Below are 23,742 nucleotides of genomic sequence, written 5' to 3' on the forward strand. Positions count from 1 at the left end.
GTAACAAAGACATGTGGAAAATGGGAAAATACTATACTAGAGATGGGCGGGCTCGGTTCCCCAGGATCCGAATTCAACCGAATTTAGGGTATCCGAGTACCGAGCCGAGCATTCGGTTTTGAAATCGAAGCAAAACGTCATCGTGACGTATTCGTTTTTCTGAGCTCGGATCTCGCGAGATTTGAGAAGCATAAATAACCGCCTCCACAGCAATCCATCGCCATTTGACAGAGGGAGAGAGCAGGGTTAGGTCACACTGGCTATATCAGCGCAGGGACGGTGATTAATTGTATTCAATACCATTGAAAGCTTAATACCAGTTGTTACAGCAGTAATAGGAGAAGAGAGGAGGGTTTTTGTTCAGTTTCTGGCACTCCAAGTGCTGTTGGGGTGTCCCCCATTCTTTTGCAGAAATTTATCTGGCTGTGAAAAAAATACTATTTTTCAGCACTATAAAAAAAAAATATTTAGCACTCCCATTTGTTTTTGGGGTGTCCACCATTCTTTTGTAGAAATATATCTGGCTGTGCAAAAAGTCCTATTTTGCAGCAGTGTCCAAAAAATATATTTAGCACTCCCATTTGTTTTTGGAGTGTCCCCCATTCTTTTGCAGAGATTTATTTGGCTGTGCAAAAAGTCCTATTTTGCAGCAGTGTCAAAAACAATTTGTAGCACTACAAGTGCTTTGGGCTCAGAATGGATTCAAAGCAGTCCACATATGAGCAAAATGAGCAACCAGGTTCTGTCACCAGTCCTGATGGTAGTGTTCCCAGTACATCATCTGGGAAAGGCGATGTCAAACTACACCGTCTTTTGAAATCAGCCAAAAAAACACACACCAATTTTTTTTTTACCATGTTGAAGCGAAAACGAAGTGTAACTGAGGAAAAGTTAACTGCCGATAAAAATTTTTTTGCCAACATGCCATTCTACACACGCAGTGGCAAAGAGAGAATGAGCCCTTCGCCTTTCTCTATTAGTGGCAGATCCAAAAATGTTACCGAGCCTACAAGTGGTGCACAACTACTGTTACGCGTCAAAGCCGAGCTGCAAGATAACAGTAAGGCATCAGAGGATAATGTTTGCTCTGAATCAGAAATTACACCAATCCCTGTGGAGAGTCCATCCAACAGTGGGATGTCTAATCGTGAGCATTCTGATAATGTACCCATAAAGAGTGACCCTTTCAGCAGTTCTGCTGATGTGTACCTGAACAGCCCGAGTGTAGCCGGTGATACACCAAGTGAGGATGCCACTTTGGAATTAGAAGAGGATGAGGGGGAGATTTGTGTAGGCGACGAGGGCGCTAATGAGGATGATTATGATGCAGACAGATACCAAATTGCCTTTCTCAATTTCTATTTATATTCTAGATTTTATAACGGCTGAATAGTTTTCTATTTTACTCCTAGTGGAGAGGGGATCTGATGCAGACAGATACCAAACTGCCTTTGTCCATTTCTTTAGATTTTTAGCTAGAAGTGTATGGTGTAATATACACCCAAAGACGATGGCTGCATTGCCAATAGGCTAAGATGGAGAGGAAGACAATTAGGTTCGTGTGCAGAATTAAGGACGGCCTACCAGGGATTAAACTGTTTTCTTCCTAATTTATTAGCTTTAGAATTACCTTACTTATCCAAGATACAGGTGGAGCACTAAATTTGGTTACTTTATGCCCAAAAACATTGATTTTCCAACAAAATAGCAAAACAAAACCAAACAAAACCAAAACCAAAACACAACGGTAATCCAGATCCAAAACCAAAACCAAAACCAAAACACGGGGGTCAGTGACCATCTCTAGTTCTCTACTCAATACCTAATTTCAGTCCACATCATTAGAGCAAATCAAACATTAAGAAAGTAATTTAGAAAATGGATTTATATATCTCCCAATATTTCAAATGGTCATCTCACCTCATGCAGATCCCTCAACAGACATCACAGCCTGAGTTAATATCATATAAAGGATAGTATAGACAGCTACTAAAATGTACATAAAGCACATTGTGGGTGGTTTAGAGTTGGATGTAAAAGTTGCCCTTTTGCATGTATGTACATTTATATCTGCACACTTGCATTTTCACGTTTGTATTTTCAGTCGGATGTGTTTTTTGATATGTGCAATCTTAATTATGGTACATAGGTCCCTGCTGTGCGACTATCTGCATGCCAGGCACTAGATAGCTCATCGCCCAATAACATCATCATCATCATCATCATCATCATCAGCTATTGATTGTGTTCAAAATTTGCTGTCAGTGTGTTATAATAAGGGTACAAAATGTAAAGTAAAAAAGGGAGAACACAGATCAGGCAGGAAATGCTACTTCTCTTAGTCCTGATGTAGAGCACACACAAGCATACAATATCATCATCATCATCTATTTATTTATATAGCGATACTAATTCCGCAGCGCTGTACAGAGAACTCACTCACATCAGTCCCTGCCCCATTGGAGCTTACAGTCTAAATTCCCTAACACACACACATAGACAGACAGACCTACTGGGAAGCATTTTGGTGGCATCATCAAGCCTTGGGACAGCTTCTCCTCAGCTCTCCTTAAAATTCAAATTTTTCACTTGAATATTTTGGTCTGAGATGAGTTATGAATGAATTATCCTGATTTCAGGCTTTACATAACAAACACCTGCAATTTCATTAGGCTTGTAGACTTTTGCATCCAATGTACTTATCAAGTTCCGTTTACTGTTGCACAGATGTGGCATGAAATATACCAATATCTTTCTTGTTACAATTTACACACTTTACGAGATGTGAAATCAAGGTGATGTGCCCTTATTTTCATGAATTATTTAACACCTACATAAAGGTTAGAAAGCTAAATACTTTGGAAAAAATTGTGAAATGTTCAATGTAATAAGGGAAAGTTCAAATTTTAAAGTTGGAATTAATTTGACTGAAATTTTTTAACCTTTTGCTATCACGCTAAATGACAAGCACAGATACTTTTACTACCAACCCTGTAGTAAAAACGTGGGTATCAAGCCCCAAGGGACCTTCCCATCCCTCATGCCTCCATTTGCACTATTCCTCAGGTGGGAGAGCCTGGATTATTTTCAATCCCTGCTGGTTTGAAGCTAGTATGGTCTGACAAACGTATGACTGCTACAATTAGTTTCTATAGCGGGTGGGGTACGGAATAATGATGCTGATTATTCCGACAACACTTACCCAGACATCTTCACACCGAAGGGCTCCTTCCCGACGAGGCTCCAGGACGACTGAAGTGGCAACCGACTGGAAGCAATCCCAATGAATGAAGAAGCCTCCACGACTTTACGACGTCACTCACTTCCGAGACGCTGTTATCGGTGCTGTTAAGGAGGTAATGTAAGTATGCGCCCATGGACAATGTTCTTTACAAAGCACTGTACATTGCCCATGCCCGTATACTTACACTACCCCCTTAACAGCACCGATAACAGCGTATGTCAGTGACGTCATCAAGTCATGGCGGCTTCTTCATTCATCGCGACTGCTTCCTGACGGTTGCCACATCATTCGCCCTGGAGCGTCGTCAGGAAGGAGCCCTGCGGTGTGAAGATATCGGGGTAAGTGTTGTCAGGGTAGTCAGCATCGATATGCTGACTACCACCGAGTATAACACACTGACTGCAAACAAGCTGGGATTCAAGATTCTGTAGGCTGGGTGCTGGATCTAGAAAAGTTAAACGCAGAAGTGGAAGTTGATCAATCAATTAATAGGTTCACAGCAGATTTTTGAAAGCTGGGGTTATTCATAAAGGAAAACAATAGAGAAAATCCCCCAGCACACTGATATGAACTAGTAAAAAAGCTGCTATTCTAGTTGTACATAAAAATGCAGAATTCTCGTTACATACATTTACAAATGCATGATAAGCCACCTGCCCCATCAAGGCGCTACCTCTTGGTAAGTTTGCTCTCAAATTAAAAACACACATATGTATGACCCAAAAATAGGGGCTTTCAGTGTTTAGAGTTAGGACCACCCTATCTGCAGAAGCACCTTGACGGGGCGGGTGGCTTATCATGCATTAGTAAATGTATGAAACTGAGAATTTTGCATTGTTATGCACAAGTAGAATAGCTGCTCTTTTAGTTCATAGCAGTGTGCTGGGGGATTTTTCTATATTGTTTTCAGAAAAGTGCAAGCAGAGGTGTTGTAATTGAGCCAGTGAGTTCTCTGTGCGGAATTAGTGGCACTATATAAATAAATGGTGATGATGATAAAAGGGACCAAGAATATTGCTGGGTACACTCTACAAAAATTGTTTCCCTTTGCCATATTGTTAACGATTTTACCAACGACTGAAAGTCATGATCATCACGACAATTCACATATATACACGTTTTACAAGGTTTACATTCAGATCTGTGCTCTGTCATAACCATCTGCTGTAAAGATTGTGACTCTGCACACTCCATAGAGATCTGTGGACACTGCTGGTCGTGAGAGCGTTCACACTGCAGAACTAATTTGTTCCAACGTTTACAGAAATTTTTAGTCCGTTTATAAAATCAAATCAAACGATACGATGGGCTTTGGAACGATAATTGTTCGTCGTTGGAGCGTACACACTAAGGTGATATCGGGCTGAATGGTCCTGTGATTGGGCTGCTGTACTTAGCCTAAGGCTGTCATCTGGATGTAGAGACAGAGGCAATCTGCTCAAACAAAACTTGTCATGGAGACATAGAAAAAATAGAATTAGTAAAAATGTATTAAGGTTGTTTAGTTCCAATAACACAGATTTCTGTTTTAAGCTACATTGTAAATCATTTGTGAAGCAACAAGTACTTCTATAGCTCTCTAAAAAATGTAAATAAAGATTCAACACACTTGAACTTTTGAAACTGTTATATTTTGGCCAGGACATCACAAACCCATAACGCCTGTCACATTAGTAGAAATTTAGAAACATTATTAGTGATGAATTCAAAAGATTGTGCCCAGACTTCATTGCCAAGTTTATTAAAAACATACGGCAACAGTCTAGGCTCAAAGCCCAGAACTGATCGATTCCAGATCAAAGTGTTAACATTGTATCCAGGTTCAGTTAAAGAAGTAACTATCTCTATGTTGTTATTATGTTACACTCTTTATTAGTTAGGAAAATGACCGTTAATTTTTCTATGTATGTGCTACATTATCTAATATAGCTGGAATTCTAAAATTATAGTAATTTACATATTTGTATATTTAGATTATTATTCAGAACTGGGAGGAGAATGTAGGTGCCATTAAGGTAGAAGATGGAATTTAACCAGCAGGGTGATTTGAAGGGTTCATGGATTGGTAGGCTAGAAGCTGGCACTGTAAGAAGTCCATGAGTTCAGGGGCAAACGAAGGATTTGTAGAGGGGGGTTTCCACACCACACCGCCAGTGGGCGTGACCAGCATGAATGGGGGCGTAGCTATAATTTTACAGTGTGCTTGGTTGCTCTCCAACTCTTCCTATCTGCAGAATATACATGGGCAATGCTGCGTGCACTACTGTTAGGTGTATGCAGCTCTCAATTATACAGTGCCCCAGGCTTGGAGGGGGGGTTTCCAAGCACTAGTAAACCCCCCTCGGTTTGCCTATGGACTTGTATGTGGTATCAATAGATTGATAAACTATCAGAATCGTATATATTTTTGAATGACTTTGGATGGATACCCAAAAGAGGAAATTTGCAGCCATCACACCTCAATTTATGTGGCTGATTTTCTTTGCAAATATCAATCATCAACAACAACCTTTTAAACATTGTAGGATGTTGGTTTCATGTATTGCGGGTCAGGCCAGCTGACTAGCGTCAGAGACTTCCCCACCTGGTCATAGCTTATGCTCAGCTACATTGTATTCAATGATATTTTCAACATAATTATTGCAGGGATTTTCTTTATATCTGTGATGAAATTAGTTTGATTTCACCTTAGCCAGCTTAAATCTCATTTCTCACAAAATGTGACTATAGGAACATATACTTTAATAGCCCTTTAGTGTTCCCCAGCTCATCGGACTACAAGTGCAGGATTCCATTAATGGGGGTAACTTTATCCCTTGTTTATCATGTGTTCCTATATGTGGTATGCTTTGTAAGAATTACGGTAACGCCGTAGCATTGCTACAATGTATAACTGTATATATACTTTTTGTAAGGTGTCCAGGTGGATTATGGGTAACCAAGTAGCCTCATTCCATCCCCTCCGTCCTTTCTCTACAGGAAGTCATTATCAGCTGGAAGCTAGTTCTGGCTGCAAAAGCTTGTAAGGGGTTAATATTAGGAATGACACTTAATTATCCTGGAATTAGCCCCTTAATTAACCTGAATATGTTCCCCTTGTCTCAGGTTGTGGCCAGCTAGACACCTTGGAGTCAGATCAGCAGGGTGGCAGGGAGTGTAGTGGTATGAAATCGTACAGCCCTGTATATGCCCTTATGCCAGCTGCCAAATCCCTGAGCTGCGAATTATCTAAGCCCCATGAGCTAATCCCAGGAGCGTAAGAAATCTAACTGTGTTTAAAAGGAGGGACCCAGACCTGGGGCAGTTGGTTCAGAATGGGGAGAAGAGAACAGAGTTCAGAGGTTACAGTGTAGGAGGGTCCATGCGTTGGAGTTTTTGGCTTCTGTTGGACTAGTGCTGGCTCTCACTTTCTCAGCGCATCACCCCGTGAGTCTGATAGCTTGGTGGGCCTGCTGCAGCAGGGTACTTTGTATCAGGTTCCTACCATACTGGTAGACGGGAAGAACATTGGACCAAGCAGCCGGGACTCAAAGAACCAGGAGAAAAGTTGACTGCAGGGCTAGAGAAGGTCAAGGCACAGGGTGTGTCCTAAACCTGCCTGGCATTTGTTTAAAGTGTATTTTTATTCTGCTGTGTTGTAAAATAATAAAACTATTGTTGTACTTGATAACAGCTTTGCCTGAGCGATTGATGAACCACTAGAAGGTACTGGGTATACTTTCCTGGTATAATAAGGTACCATTGGATGGCCAGTGCAAAGTAGGTTTAGTTGTGTCAAACAAACCCGGTATCTTCACAACATCTATGATCCATATATGCTTAGCTCTGTCTTTTAAAAAGATACTGCACCTTTCTGGCATTTAATGTCGATTAGCACTGTATCAGCTGGGCCGCATATAAAGCATACATCATCATTTTTAGGTCTGTAAACTTTTTCCATCAATACAATGAATTTTAGCCAAGTTTTTAGTCTTTTGTCTACTTTTGGACAGTTGTTTGCAGCAGAGATAGAATTGTACAACACATTGTAAGTTTAAGAATAAATTAAATTTCCAGAATAGTGTAAAATATGCATGAAACTATGAATCTGTGTTGGAGGTATGTACGTGGACACTTGTATTGTATACTTGTTTAGAAAAAATAATACAATGCAGGGGCGCACGGAGGATTGTCGGGGTTCCCCCCCCCCCCGACCCAAAAAAAAACAAACAAAAAAACAACCCGAGAGAGAGCTGCCGTTTCTTCAGCTCTGTCCTATACAGCAGCCGCAGCGCTGTCTAAGAAGCGTCCGCAGCGGTGCTGTATACACTACAGCACCGCCACGGACGCTTCTTTGACAGCGCCGCGGCTGCTGTATAGGACAGTGGCCACTTAGTTAGCACAGGGGGGGGGTTTCTAGAGACTCAGAAACCCCCCCTGCGTGCGCTACTGCAATGTTACACATCAGTAGGGCTCCCTTTTGAATCTTCTAAAAGCAGTTGACAATTCCTTCAAGGGTACTTCTGTTCTTAACAGCCCATCTTAAAGTGTTTTTCAAGTGTTTTTTCAGAATTTTCAATGAATACTGCTCAGTACTTCAAACGCATGAATCCCTGTTCATATGCATCACAGTGTCTGAAACATCAGTGTCCTGAATGGTTTATTATAGTTTATGACATCCTAGAGTAATGTGGCTAAAACTAGAGATGGTCACTGACCCCCGTGTTTTGGTTTTGGATTCGGTTTTGGATCTGGATTACCGTCGTGTTTTGGTTTTGGTTTTGGTTTTGCAAAACCGCCATTGCGTGTTTTGGTTTTGGTTTTGGTTTTGTTTGGTTTTGTTTTGCTATTTTTTGGGAAAATCCATGTTTTTGGGCCTAAATTAACCCAATTTAGTGCTCCAACTGTTTTAGAGACAAGTAATCTAATTGTTGAGGTAATAAATCATCCAAAAAAACAGTTTAATTCTTCGTTGGTAGGCCTATTCTACACACAAAACAGATTGTCTTCCTCTCCATCTATGCATATTGGCAATGCAGCCATCGTCTTGAATGTATATTACACCCTACACTTATAGTTAAATATGTAAAGAAATGGAAAAAGCCAGTTTGGTTTCTGTCTCTCAAGGCCCCCCTCCACTTGTATAAAATACCAAAAAATTCAGCCATTATAGACTGTACAATATTAATTGACATGGAGAAAGCCAGTTTGGTTTCTGTCTCTCTAGGCCCCCCTCCACTTGTATAAAATACTAAAAAATTCAGCCATTATAGACTGTACAATATTAATTGACATGGAGAAAGACAGTTTGGTTTCTGTCTCTCTAGGCCCCCCTCCACTTGTATAAAATACCAAAAAATTCAGCCATTATAGACTGTACAATATTAATTGACATGGAGAAAGCCAGTTTGGTTTCTGTCTCTCTAGGCCCCCCTCCACTTGTATAAAATACCAAAAAATTCAGCCATTATAGACTGTACAATATTAATTGACATGGAGAAATACAGTTTGGGGTCACTCTGTCTCTCTAGGCCCCCCTCCACTTGTATAAAATACTAAAAAATTCAGCCATTATAGACTGTACAATATTATGAAAAATGGACAAAGCCAGTTTAGGGTCACTCTGTCTATGACACCCTACCCTTAAGGATAAATTGCCCTAACAGCAGCCTTTCAAGATGGTATGTGATATGGAAATGCCACAAGTCCCTTTCCTCTTTGGGGGTAGATTGCACCCTACACTTACATAGAAAGTTTTAAAAAGATGTTATCGGCATCATCTTCAGCTTCATCCTCACCCTCATCAGTGTGTACGTCATCATCACAGACTATCAATTCATCGCCGCTTGAATCCGCCATTAGAGAACAGTCAGTGCTTGGATGTCTTGGATGGTGAAGGCCTTCCTCGTGGAAGATGTAGTTCATTTTGATAAACATCATTTTCTCCACATTTTTGGGAAGTAACCTTCTACGGCGATCACTGACTAAGTTCCCTGCTGTGCTGAACACTCGTTCAGAGTACACACTGGAGGGTGGGCAGCTTAGGTATTGCAAAGCAAGTTTGTACATGGGTTTCCAAATGGCCTGCTTTTCTTCCCAGTAAGGAAAGGGACTGTCTGACATTTCCATATCAACTACCTCTTGAAAGTAATCCTCCACCATCCTTTGCATGTTTATACTCATATTGGATGGACTTATGGGCAAAGTGACACTTTTTTTTGAAAAATCCTTCAAACCAGCCCAGATGTTAAATTGTTCTCGTCTGCCCCCTGTGTCTTCCCTGCTTCTTTTTTGGAAATTTAATTTTTTACGAGCAACAGCTTGAGAAAGTGAAGGAGGACACGTCGTCAAGCCGAGGCCCAGTTCAGCGGCCAACTTGCTGAGCAATAGCTCCTTGCAAAAGTTCACATCTCGCTCATTTACAAGTAAAGACTCAATGTAGGTTTTAAACCTTGGATCAAGCACAGTGGCCAAAACGTACTGATCCGAGTTCAAGATCTTAATAACTCGAGGATCATTGTGAAGCGAATTAAGTACTTGATCGACAAGGCCAACATACTTTGCTGAATTGCTTGCTTTCAGCTCCTCCTTCATTTTCTCAAGCTGCTTTTCCAATAGTCTAATTAAAGGAATGACTTGGCTCAAACTAGCAGAGTCTGCACTGACCTCACATGTCACAACTTCAAATGGTTTCAGCACCTTGCACAGCACTGAAAGGATTCCCCACTGTGCAAGAGTGAAATACATCCCCCCTCCTTTCCCAATGTCATGACTTGTGCAATATGCTTGGATGGCTTTGCGCTGTTCCTCCATCCTCTGAAGCATGTACAGGGTGGAATTCCACCGAGTTACCACCTCTTGCTTAAGTTGGTGGCAGGGCAAGTTAAACTGCTCTTGGAGCTGCTGTAATCTCCTACATGCTGTGGCTGAATGCCTGAAATGGCCTGAAATTTTACGGGCCACCGAAAGCATCTCCTGCACCTCACGGTTATTTCGTAGGAAGCTCTGCACCACCAAGTTGATGGTGTGAGCAAAACAGGGAATATGTTGGAAATCACCCAGCTGTAATGCTCGCACTATATTGTTGGCGTTATCTGAAATGACATACCCTGGGGAGAGTCCGAGTGGTATAAGCCATGCATCAATCACATCTCTCAGTTTGCGTAACAAATTGTCAGCCGTATGCCTGTTAGTGAAGCCGGTGATACAAAGAGTGGCCTGCCTGTGACAAATGTTACGTAGTGGTGTACATGCTGCTGCTGTTCCTGCTGGTGAAGGTGAATGACCAACCCAGTGGGCTGTCACAGTCATATAGTCTTTGGTTTGGCCACTTCCACTTGTCCACATATCTGTGGTTAAGTGAACAGTGGGCAGAATGGCATTTTTCAGCGCAATCTCTACATTTTTACACACTTTTTGGTATAGTTGTGGAATAGCTTTACGGGAGAAATGGTGTCGCGATGGAATTCTGTAACGCGGACACAAAACCTCAATTAACTGTGAAAAACCAGCTGCGTTTATTGTGGAGATTGGACGCAGATCTAACACTAACATTGCAGCCATGGCGTCTGTGATTCGCTTGGCGACTGGGTGACTGCTGTCATATTTGCTTCCCCTCGCAAATGATTGTTTCACAGTTAATTGCTGAAATGTAGGACTGCTCATTTTATTCACCTGCCTCTGGGATGACGATTCACCCCCAGCAGCAGCAACAGCAGCAGCAGGACTAACGCTTTCTTCAGAGGAATCAATAATAGTGCCGGAGTCATCCAGCCTTAAGTGGGATGCCGGGCTAACTCCGAGCGCTACTGAGGATATTGATGAGGATGGTGTGGTGGGTGTATTTTGTAGCCGTCGGTATGTCGGTGAGCGGAGGGTCTTAGCTGATGAGGGAGTGCTTGTATTCTTTTGGGAAGAACTTTCAGCTTTTCCCAACACTTTGCCATGAACTCTCGTTAAATGGCGTAACATAGACGAGGTTCCAAGATGGTTAAGGTCCCTCCCTCGACTGACTGTGGCTTCACATACACTACAAATGGCTATACAATTGTTGTCTGGATTTGGGTAGAAATAATTCCACACATAAGAAGTGGATTTTTTTGTTTTATGCCCAGGCATGACAATGGCCTTTTTCTTGTCACGTGCCAGAACTGCTGCCACTGGTGCAGGACTTACACAAACAACCTCATCCTCATCAACATCCTCATTAGCGCCCTCGTCGCCTACACAAATCTCCCCCTCATCCTCTTCTAATTCCAAAGTGGCATCCTCAATTTGGGTATCACCGGCTACACTCGGGCTATTAAGGCACACATCAGCAGAATGCTCACGATTAGACATCCCACTGTTGGATGGACTCTCCACAGGGATTGTTGTCATTTGTGAATCAGAGCAAATATTCTCCTGTAATGCCTCACTGGTATCTTGCAGCTCAGCTTTGACGCGTAACAGTAGTTGTGCACCAATTGTAGCCTGGGTAACTTTTTGGGATCTGCCACTAATAGCCAAAGGTGAAGGCCTCATTCTCTCTTTGCCACTGCGTGTGTAGAATGGCATGCTTGCAATTTTTTTTTTATCGTCACTTAACTTTTGCTCAGTTACACTTCTTTTTCGCTTCAATACAGTAAATTTTTTTTTGGTTTTTGTTTTTTGCACTAATTTGAAAACACTCTGTTGTTTGACATCGCCTTGGCCAGATGACGTACTGGGAACACTAACATCAGGACTGGTGACAGAACCTGGTTGCTCATTTAGATCATATGTGGACTGCTTTGAATCCATTCTGAGCGCAAACCACTGGGGAGTGCTAAAAATTATTGAGTAGATACTGCTGACAGATATGACTTTTGACAGCCAGAAATATTAATGCACAATTATGGGGGACACCCCAAAAACACTGAGGTGTGCTACAAATTATTGAGTAGATACTGCTGACAGATATGACTTTTGACAGCCAGAAATATTAATGCACAATTAGGGAGGACACCCCAAAAACACTGAGGAGTGCTAAAAATTATTGAGTAGATACTGCTGACAGATATGACTTTTGACAGCCAGAAATATTAATGCACAATTATGGGGGACACCCCAAAAACACTGAGGTGTGCAACAAATTATTGAGTAGATACTGCTGACAGATATGACTTTTGACAGCCAGAAATATTAATGCACAATTAGGGAGGACACCCCAAAAACACTGAGGAGTGCTAAAAATTATTGAGTAGATACTGCTGACAGATATGACTTTTGACAGCCAGAAATATTAATGCACAATTAGGGAGGACACCCCAAAAACACTGAGGAGTGCTAAAAATTATTGAGTAGATACTGCTGACAGATATGACTTTTGACAGCCAGAAATATTAATGCACAATTATGGGGGACACCCCAAAAACACTGAGGTGTGCTACAAATTATTGAGTAGATACTGCTGACAGATATGACTTTTGACAGCCAGAAATATTAATGCACAATTAGGGAGGACACCCCAAAAACACTGAGGAGTGCTAAAAATTATTGAGTAGATACTGCTGACAGATATGACTTTTGACAGCCAGAAATATTAATGCACAATTATGGGGGACACCCCAAAAACACTGAGGTGTGCAACAAATTATTGAGTAGATACTGCTGACAGATATGACTTTTGACAGCCAGAAATATTAATGCACAATTAGGGAGGACACCCCAAAAACACTGAGGAGTGCTAAAAATTATTGAGTAGATACTGCTGACAGATATGACTTTTGACAGCCAGAAATATTAATGCACAATTAGGGAGGACACCCCAAAAACACTGAGGAGTGCTAAAAATTATTGAGTAGATACTGCTGACAGATATGACTTTTGACAGCCAGAAATATTAATGCACAATTATGGGGGACACCCCAAAAACACTGAGGTGTGCTACAAATTATTGAGTAGATACTGCTGACAGATATGACTTTTGACAGCCAGAAATATTAATGCACAATTAGGGAGGACACCCCAAAAACACTGAGGAGTGCTAAAAATTATTGAGTAGATACTGCTGACAGATATGACTTTTGACAGCCAGAAATATTAATGCACAATTATGGGGGACACCCCAAAAACACTGAGGTGTGCAACAAATTATTGAGTAGATACTGCTGACAGATATGACTTTTGACAGCCAGAAATATTAATGCACAATTAGGGAGGACACCCCAAAAACACTGAGGAGTGCTAAAAATTATTGAGTAGATACTGCTGACAGATATGACTTTTGACAGCCAGAAATATTAATGCACAATTATGGGGGACACCCCAAAAACACTGAGGTGTGCTACAAATTATTGAGTAGATACTGCTGACAGATATGACTTTTGACAGCCAGAAATATTAATGCACAATTAGGGAGGACACCCCAAAAACACTGAGGAGTGCTAAAAATTATTGAGTAGATACTGCTGACAGATATGACTTTTGACAGCCAGAAATATTAATGCACAATTATGGGGGACACCCCAAAAACACTGAGGTGTGCAACAAATTATTGAGTAGATACTGCTGACAGATATGACTTTTGACAGCCAGAAATATTAATGCACAATTAGGGAGGACACCCCAAAAACACTGAGGAGTGCTAAAAATTATTGAGTAGATACTGCTGACAGATATGACTTTTGACAGCCAGAAATATTAATGCACAATTAGGGAGGACACCCCAAAAACACTGAGGAGTGCTAAAAATTATTGAGTAGATACTGCTGACAGATATGACTTTTGACAGCCAGAAATATTAATGCACAATTATGGGGGACACCCCAAAAACACTGAGGTGTGCTACAAATTATTGAGTAGATACTGCTGACAGATATGACTTTTGACAGCCAGAAATATTAATGCACAATTAGGGAGGACACCCCAAAAACACTGAGGAGTGCTAAAAATTATTGAGTAGATACTGCTGACAGATATGACTTTTGACAGCCAGAAATATTAATGCACAATTATGGGGGACACCCCAAAAACACTGAGGTGTGCAACAAATTATTGAGTAGATACTGCTGACAGATATGACTTTTGACAGCCAGAAATATTAATGCACAATTAGGGAGGACACCCCAAAAACACTGAGGAGTGCTAAAAATTATTGAGTAGATACTGCTGACAGATATGACTTTTGACAGCCAGAAATATTAATGCACAATTAGGGAGGACACCCCAAAAACACTGAGGAGTGCTACAAATTATTGAGTAGATACTGCTGACAGATATGACTTTTGACAGCCAGAAATATTAATGCACAATTATGGGGGACACCCCAAAAGCGCTGGGGAGTGCCAAATATGAAGAAAAAATAATAAACCTCTATCCTCCTCTCTGCACTAGCGATTTTGGTTAGAGCAATTGCAAGAACAATATGGTATTCTCTGTCCCTGCTCTAATTAGCCTATGACTACACCCTGCTCTCTCCCTCTGTCAAATGGCGATGGATTGCTGTGGAGGCGTGTATTTATAAAGTTGAAGTATCGCGAGAACCGAGTCCCGAGATCCGACGACGTCACAATGACGTTCGGCCTCGATTTGGATTCGGAATGGGCGGGAGAGTACCGAGCTGCTCAGCTCGGTACTCGGATACCCAAAGTTCGGGTGGGTTCGGTTCTCGGAGAACCGGACCCGCCCATCTCTAGCTAAAACACAGATGCAAATAAAAAAACAGAATATATTTTGGATGTGTTAAATACACAAAACACAAACACCGTAGTACAATAAAACTATCTCAAATGTGATTTATACTATATTTGTGCTCAGGATTCTGTTAATACATAAATCCATAAAATAATTACCGAACAAAATGACTAATGTAATCAAGATTGCTAAATACGCAGTTTAGACGAGACATGTTCATATATCCTGAATGTCATTGAGTGTCAATTTCATTGTGATTCTGTTTGTTCAATGTTTTCTTTGTTCAATTCTTTAAACTTGATTTAAGCTGCAGATATTGTTAAGATTCCAGCCTCAGAATGAGCTCATTTTTCTTCTCATCAAACTTATAATTACTGCAATATTTATGCTCCAATATTCTCATTTCATTGGGTCTAGTGAGCAAATTCAGTAGAGACAACGGAGAGAGGAATCCCCAGCTCCCAGACACACCCATCCCTTGTATCCAGGAATGGAAACCATTAAGAAATGTTTATTCAACTTTTTAACAATGTTTATTTAGGTTAATAATTTGCAATTTGTGTGATTGAAAAGGGTGTGTTATATTAACCTACATTTGAATGTCCCTTTCATTTTCACATAAACTGGTGGTGATCTGACTGTGCATTAGATCCATGCAGGTTACCTACTGAATTACCACAGCTCAGGTGGTCAGAACAGAGATGTCCAGTCTCCAATTGGGCTTGATCTCTTTCTTAAGGACAGATACAATTAAGTGAGAAATCCTTTAGAACTTACAGGAGGTTCTGGGGTTAAAATCTTCACTTCACTTACCTCATAGAGATGCAAGCAAAAAGTGAAGATGAAAGTAATAGCCAGTACATCATCATCATCATCATCATTTATTTATTTATATAGTGCCAACATATTCCATAGCGCTTTATAATTGGGGACAAACACAGTAAAGTAATAAACAAACTGGGTAAAACAAAAGAAGAGGTGAGAAGGCCCTGCTCGCAAGCTTACAATCTATGGGACAAGGGGAGTTTGGCACATGAGGTTAAGTCTACATTTTGCATTTCGGTCCAGCCAGACTGCAAAGGTAAAAGTGATTCGTAAGCTAAATGATCCCGTAACACAACAATATTGGTCAGGGGGTAGTTGTCTTGTGTGAAATTGTGTAACGGGTGGTAATAGGGTAATCTAGTGAAGTCAAGAAGGTGGTTGAGGAATATTATAAGCTTGTCCGAAGAGGTGGTTTTTCAGAGAACACTTGAAAGTAGTAGCCGGGTACAGCGCTCTTTAACCCTTTAAAAGAATCAGACTCAAACTCAATAATTTCAAGATACTACGAATCTACAAGCCCATGAGTTGAGGGCAATTCAGAAACTTCTTAATGATTTGGACAACAGAGAAAGACAATATAATCCACGGATTAGGGGATCCCATAAGACATTCTCCCTTCAGCAATCCTACACATTCCAACTAAATGTTAAATGAAAAACTAGGCCAAGACTCTTGGATTGCTATTGACCAGGAATATAGGACCCTCTGCCCTTGAGAGCTACAATCCGATAGACCACTGGATCTCACTTGTAGACTGCATTATTATACCATTAAAGACCCGATCATTAATATAACAAGACACGTAGAGGGAGTAGACTTTGATGGCCACGTAATTCCAACACTTGTCTTTGCATACCTTCCATCATTTGTTAAGGCTTCTCACAGATGCCTTTAGAACAATTAATACAGATGATGATTTCCCTCAAGCAATCGGGTCCAACATAATGGAAAGTGGGTCATTCTAGAAGGTCCTGAAGACTTGGATAACTTTTGTGACATATGACATATTAAGAAGATTGCACTTCCAGATTGGCATCTTGGTTTCTCTCAGCTAGATCCAGCAGCCTTATCACATAGGGAAAAGTAGCGGATAGTCAGTCGGAACAGGAGAGGCCCTAAAGACCAGGAAAGCTCCACCTAAAAAGTTGATACCTGATAGCTTACTTTGTCTAATAGTTTTTGGATGTTTACTATGCTAAATATTATCTATGTTAGAGCTAAGGTAGATCAGAATCTAAGTTGGATCAGAAATTTGCTTTCAAGTTGTATGTGCAGTTGTTCAAGTTTTCTAATAGTATATGGTATTATATCCCATAGGGACCTTTTCTTCCAGCTTCTTCCTTTAGCTAACTGACAAGCTTAATAGTCTGATGACACTTTGTGTCTTGAGAACTAGCAATATCACCAGATATTTTTGTAGTACCTATTATTAATAAAATTTATTCTATTTACAAAAGAGTAGCATTTTATAGAAATTACAGTTATCACTCATTGTACCTTGTTAGTAATGAACATGGGTAAAAATATTAGACACATGTTACTTAAGAAAGGAATCATGTTACGTAAGAATGGAATAATGTTTACAATGTTATTACAAAAAGAAATGTATGTCTGATGTTATTTTGTTCTCCCACCATCACTTTCTCATCTTCTTCCAAAAGCAAAATAAATGGATCTTTGTCAAAATAATTTAACATCACAGATGACACCAGATGGAGTTGCCAATTCTCTGCTCTAATATTCGTTTTATGGATGGAAGTACTAGCTAGAGCCATTAGGATGATCTCAAGTAACACTATCTGCAGATGATTTGTTGGCTACAAAAACAAATTATGTGATTGTTATTCCTAATTTAATGTAATAATTCATAAAAAATTGAAGAATTGTCCAATTTTAAGAATAATTATTCCAAGTCAATGGCTCTTAACATCAACACTCCGTATTCATTTATAAGTGAATTACAGCGTGCCTTTCCATCCACTAGACACCCCTCTCAAATTCAATATTTGATGATTACTTTGACCAGAGATATATCAAGTTTACTTGAGCACAATTTTGTACCTCTGTTGTCTGTCATACATTTGGAGTGGAAAAGTTGGTTATCCTACAAATTATCTTACCTTAGGAGAATTCATATTTAAAAATAAAGATTTTGAATTGCCTCTTTACCATTTTGGGTCTGGAGAATTACCCTTCAACCTGGCTATCCTCTGGACTCTATGGGAAACATCCTTCCACCTAAAGGTACTAAGACTTGGAATTGACTGGGTAAAACATTGTATCGTTGCAAGGTCATCCACACCTTGCATCTTCTATCTAAATATTATTCTGGAGAACACATATGGTTCTTTGTCTAAATTCATTAAGGCTCAGGATTCGGTTGAGGCTCCCAGAGAAATACCACTGGTTAAAAGGCTTCTTTAAATTCTTAAGTGCCTGCTCTTCAAGCTTTTCTGCAATTGAACCTCAATACAAGATTCTTGCTAGATGGTATATGGTGACTCCAGTACATAGTAACATAGTTGATGAGGTTGAAAAAAGACACCAGTCCATCAAGTTCAACCTATTTTGGATCTCCTGCGATCCTGCACTTATATTTGAAATTAATCCAGAGTAGGCAACCGCCAATCTGTTTCAATTTTGAAAATCCCCCCAGACTCAATATTGCAATCCAATTTTTACCCTATATCCACTACTATCCTTTATTTTAAATTAACGGTCGTATCCCTGGATACACCTTTCCACTAAAAATTTGTCTAACCCTTTCTTAAACATATCTATTGAATCTGCCATCACAACCTTCCCTGGCAATGAATTCCATATCTTGACTGCCCTTACTGTAAAGAACCCCTTCCTTTGCTGGTTGTGAAATTTCCTCTCCTCTAACCTTAGGGGATGACCACGTGTCATATATATATATATATATATATAGTGGGAATGTGCATTGATTTCTCCTTTTTGGCAGAAAGTGATTCAAATATCATCTGAAATTGTAAGAGGTGAGATACCAACTGCCCCTGGCTTGTGGCTTCTTATCCACACAAAAATCCTTTCGTAGATTTCCATCTACAAAAAAACCCACTTTTAAAACTTTTAATTAATGCAACTTTTATATGATTATGGAAGATATCACGCTTCCTGTTATGGATAAATAAATATACAAGATTTAGGCTCACATGGCTGTATTGGCTGGAATTCAAGGAGACTGATACTTATAAGTCTCGTTTAGATCTCACTATGACTCTAACCCAATTATTTTCCCCTCTTAGATTCTGACATGGAAATATAGAAGTTCCTTTCCAAGTTAACTTTGGTACAAATTTTATATTATGCACGGTGGCTTAGTGGTTAGCACTTCTGCCTCACAGCGCTGGGGTCATGAGTTCAGTTCCCCACCATGGCCTTATCTGTGTGGAGTTTGTATGTTCTCCCTGTGTTTGCGTGGGTTTCCTCCAGGTGCTCCGGTTTCCTCCCAGACTGCAAAAACATACTAGTAGGTTAATTGGCTGCTATCAAAATTTACCCTTGTCTCTTTCTCTATCTGTCTCTGTGTGTGTATATTAGGGAATTTAGACTGTAAGCCCCAATGGGGCAGGGACTGATGTGAATGAGTTCTCTGTACAGCGCTGCGGAATCAGTGGCACTATATTAATAAATGGTGATGATGATGATATGGTTGATGTATCTAAGCTCTCGGTTACAGAATTTATATGTATTTCCATTCTGTATATTCTCCACGCTCTTTCCCTTCCCCCTTCTTACCTATGTAATAAGTTATTGTTTTTCATTTCCCCTCAATTTTTCTCCAAATGTTCTGTTCACATGGTTATAATTTGTAAAAGGTGATACAGGAAATTTCCTGGTTTGTAAAAAACTTTATTTGTATATTATATCTATCCAGTGTGATAAAGTTTACATAAAAAAACAAACTAAAAGTAAAACATTACAAGACTGAAAAAAGTATACTAAAAGGCAGCATTAAGGAAACTTCTAAAATAAAAAGATGGGAGCTTCCAATGAGCAGGACTTTTCTACTTTTTGTAATTACTATATAAAAATGCACATGTACTGGAACACATTAAAAACAGGTGTATCGCAGCATCACAAGCTGTACAATCTGATCGCCTATATGTTACAGACTCAAGCTCATCAATGAAAAACAGACATACAGAACACAGGAATAACTTGCTCCAAGGCACAAGCAAACGTGTTTCGCCAGAGAATTCTATATCTAGTTATAAAGGCATTTTACATATTTTGGCTATAACCCTGAGTTTGCTGAGATAGAAAGCAATTGCGCAAGATTAGGAATTTGTTGGATAGTTATGTGAGCTCAAATTATCTTGCAAATTTATTTGCAGGAAGTTAATATCTGAAGAACTAATGACTAGTTTAGGAAAAACAAATAGAATAAAATAAAACCTAGCGCAAAAAACAAATTGACCGAACAATATAAACCATCTTTTCCTTTCAAAACTTATTGTTAAACAAACTTTTGTGATTTAAAGCAATTAAAGCAAATACAACAGTTTCGGACTAACAATTGCAGTGATATACAAGACAAACATTCCTGGCAAAGACAACGTACTGTCATAATTGTTAACACTGTTTATATGTTTGATTATGAAATAGTCTAATAGTTACTGCGAAAACACATTATTTACAACAGCCATATGTAATAGATTATCAAGATCACGTGTTTTTTTCAGTAACCATGTGATCAATACACTTGGAAACCAGAGTGTGTACATAACATTTACATGATTACATGATTTACAATGATTCTAAACACAGTCATGCATCTCCAAGTAAGAGAGACAGTTAGATCTTGCATTAGGAGCCCTGGTAGATGTTTTAAAATACATACACCTTCCATTGTCTCTTCTTCTTCCAACCATGCCCTTCCCGGAGGCAGCACAGTAGTGCCAGTGGCCAAAGGCTGCTTTATGGTGGATAATATTGCTGCATTACAATAGCCACATGCAGTTCCCCTCCAGAAACTATAATTGTTACCTTATATATCAAGTGTTCCCCTCACCTCTTAGATTGTAAGCTCTTTTGGGCAAGGTCATGACTACTTTCTATTTTGTGCCATTTTATGAAATTAGTATGCGTCATAATTCCCTCAATGGACTGTGCTGTGTAATATGTACTGTACTGTATAAATATAGGATAATAATAATAATGATAATAATAATAATAATAATAATAATAATAATAATAATAAACTAAGGAAACTGCTGCATTCTGAAGCTGTAACACCATTAAATGGGAAACGCTGTTTCTCAGAATGCTGTGACAAGGAAACAGCATTTCCCATTAAAATTATTTTTTTACTGTTGGGTTAACGATCAGCTTCAGAACTTAGTTCTTCTCTGGATTAAAAACATGACTTGCCGAAGCTCCATGTGCCCGTGGCTCAAATTAACAGTTATGTAAAATAATTTTAAGAGCTATTTACTTATTCATTTATAATCTTTGCCCGTATGATCCTCTAACTAGAGTGGATCCTTCATTAATATACAACAGTCGTGGAGGAAATAAATATACATACAAATCTTCCATACTTGATTGAATAAGTTCCATGATTTAAACTTGTATGGAATTTACTGTATTGCTAGGCATAAATTAATACACCGATAGAGCCATGGTTTGGCTGATTATTCCTTTTTTTTTTTTTTAACTAAGCGTTTAAAAAATCCTGAGAAATCACATGGTCACTTTGCATAATGTGGATGTGGAAATGTGTTGAATTTGGATCTACAACTGGCTTAAGCAAATCTGAATCCACATATAATGTGGTTTACTAAGGGTAGTGGTCGCTTTGTTGGTTTGTGGAAAATCTTTGGAAGGAAAGTAACGAAATGACCCCCTCACTGATTTGTGTCAGTTTTGACACCTATCACTGCCTCTAAATAATTAATTCACTAATTCTTCTTCTCTGTGATAGTAGGTCCCTTGCACAGATCAAAGTAGGCTATCTGTATATATTTGTTTTAATCAGATGACTGCAGAGAACGGATTTAGTGGCGAAACCTACGGGAACTCTGCAAAAATGTTGCAATGGGTCACAGTAATTCCTACTTAAGCCACCGGGGTGGTAGTAAATGGACAGATGGTTAGACTTTGAGATGATGTTTCCAGTGCATCTCCCATAGAAGGAATTTTTTCTTTGCACATCATTGTGCACTCTCAGTTTGTGGAGACTGCTTCAGGGGGTGCACATTGATGTCCACTGGTGCAAAACCAGTTATTTTATTTTTGGTGCCCACTGGCAGTGTTTCTTAAACGATCTCCTGTGATAAGGCGGAAGTTCAATGGTTTTATTTTCCACAAATCAATTAAAAATATTGTATTAATATTTTTTTTAATATTTCAAACAAACAGCTTTGTTTAAAATTATGTTTTAAGGGTACAAATAGTTCTTTCTAATGTCCTTTTTTTTAAAAAAAATTAATGTTTTTTAATTTTATTTATAGATTTTTTGGTGATATTTGGAAATGGAAATCATTAGTGACATTATAACTGGACCACAAGGGAAATTGGTATTATACAAGCTTTTTGCTGATTGGTTAAGCAAGGCAGCTCAGTAAATGTTCTTTAAAGTGTCCACTCAAGAAAGCTATCAAGTGACTTGTCTTCCTAGACACATATTGATGAAACGTAAACCTATCATTTCTCTTCCTGTTCCTCTGGGGATAGACAGACTCTCAGATCCATCTGTGACGCTATTTTCTAAATTTCAAATTAAAACCTTGATGGCTTGGTTCTTAACTATAAACTGTGATTTTATTCATCTTTTTTTAGCAGGGAGATCTCCAAACTTGCGCTTTTGGACTTCCCTGGTAGCGGCTTCTGTGGAAATATTTAACTACCTACTACTGTAGTTAATGATGGTTTGTTGTCCTTCATCTCTAGGCCTTACATCATGGTCATAGGACAGCAGACAAATATTGCACTTAATTCTGTTGGTGGGTAGTGGACTCTCTCTGTAATGATGCCACATTCCAAAGTCATTTCACAGTGGATCTCTGAAAAAGCATCAAGCATTTTATAGTTCACCATACTGAACATTCTGCTCTTGATGAACAGACATTTCAGAGAATGGTGTCGGGAACATGCCATAGTCTCTGGTACTTCCAGGTCTCCTCTCCTGCCAATCGCTGATTCCTTTAAAACCGATCTCTCTGAAGTATCCTCAGCTACCAACTTTGAGGACCTCATACATCTTGGAGCTACAAAAGTATCATCTGGATAGAAAGTTTATGAATGGACATGGAGGCATTGGTCCTCATGTGTCCAAGGAAGGTGGGAAATTTCAGATCTTGAATAACTCAGGTTGAGTTTAGCAGTTAAGGTTCTTTGCTCAATAGCTGTTTCACAAAATGCTGATTATAGTCCTTAGACAGCATTTTATCCGGACTGGACTAGACGTACAAAAGGTCGATAAACAATTTTAATAAGTCATAATTACAAACAACAATCGACTATAAAACACTATCCATTTTACCTTACTTCAGTTTTATATGTACTTATGAGTGTCTTAACTGTTTCTTTAAATTGCATTTTAAGAGTTCAATAGGTTAATGACTGCAAGCAAGGAGTGAAATATATAAACACACAGCATTATAGGAAGGCGGATTACTTAACAGAATTAATGAGGCCAGACTGTGTGATTCTCACATCAGCAAATCATGTTATACATTTTATAAATCTTCATTGACTTGAGAAAGGAACTCCCACAGGCATTAGATATTCTTTTTCTCCAAACCGAAATTAAAAACCAATGTTTTTTTTTATATCTCACGTGGGATTGAGAGTCTTAGAAGTCTGCAAATTATTTATTTCTTAAAGAAAGAGTTTTCCTTTAACTAACCCCTATAAAGTTACAAGAGGATGTCTTTAATTAACTAAAGGTCCAGAAGTGCAGCATATCGACGTGAAATTCTTGGAAGACAACATAGTGTACTTGCGTAGGTCATATGTCCAATTCAAAGGGGGAAGCTTGCACCAAAAATAAGTGTATAGTATAAACATAT

This window comes from Mixophyes fleayi, chromosome 5 (genome assembly GCF_038048845.1).
Source record: "Mixophyes fleayi isolate aMixFle1 chromosome 5, aMixFle1.hap1, whole genome shotgun sequence".
Classification (NCBI taxonomy): domain Eukaryota; kingdom Metazoa; phylum Chordata; class Amphibia; order Anura; family Limnodynastidae; genus Mixophyes; species Mixophyes fleayi.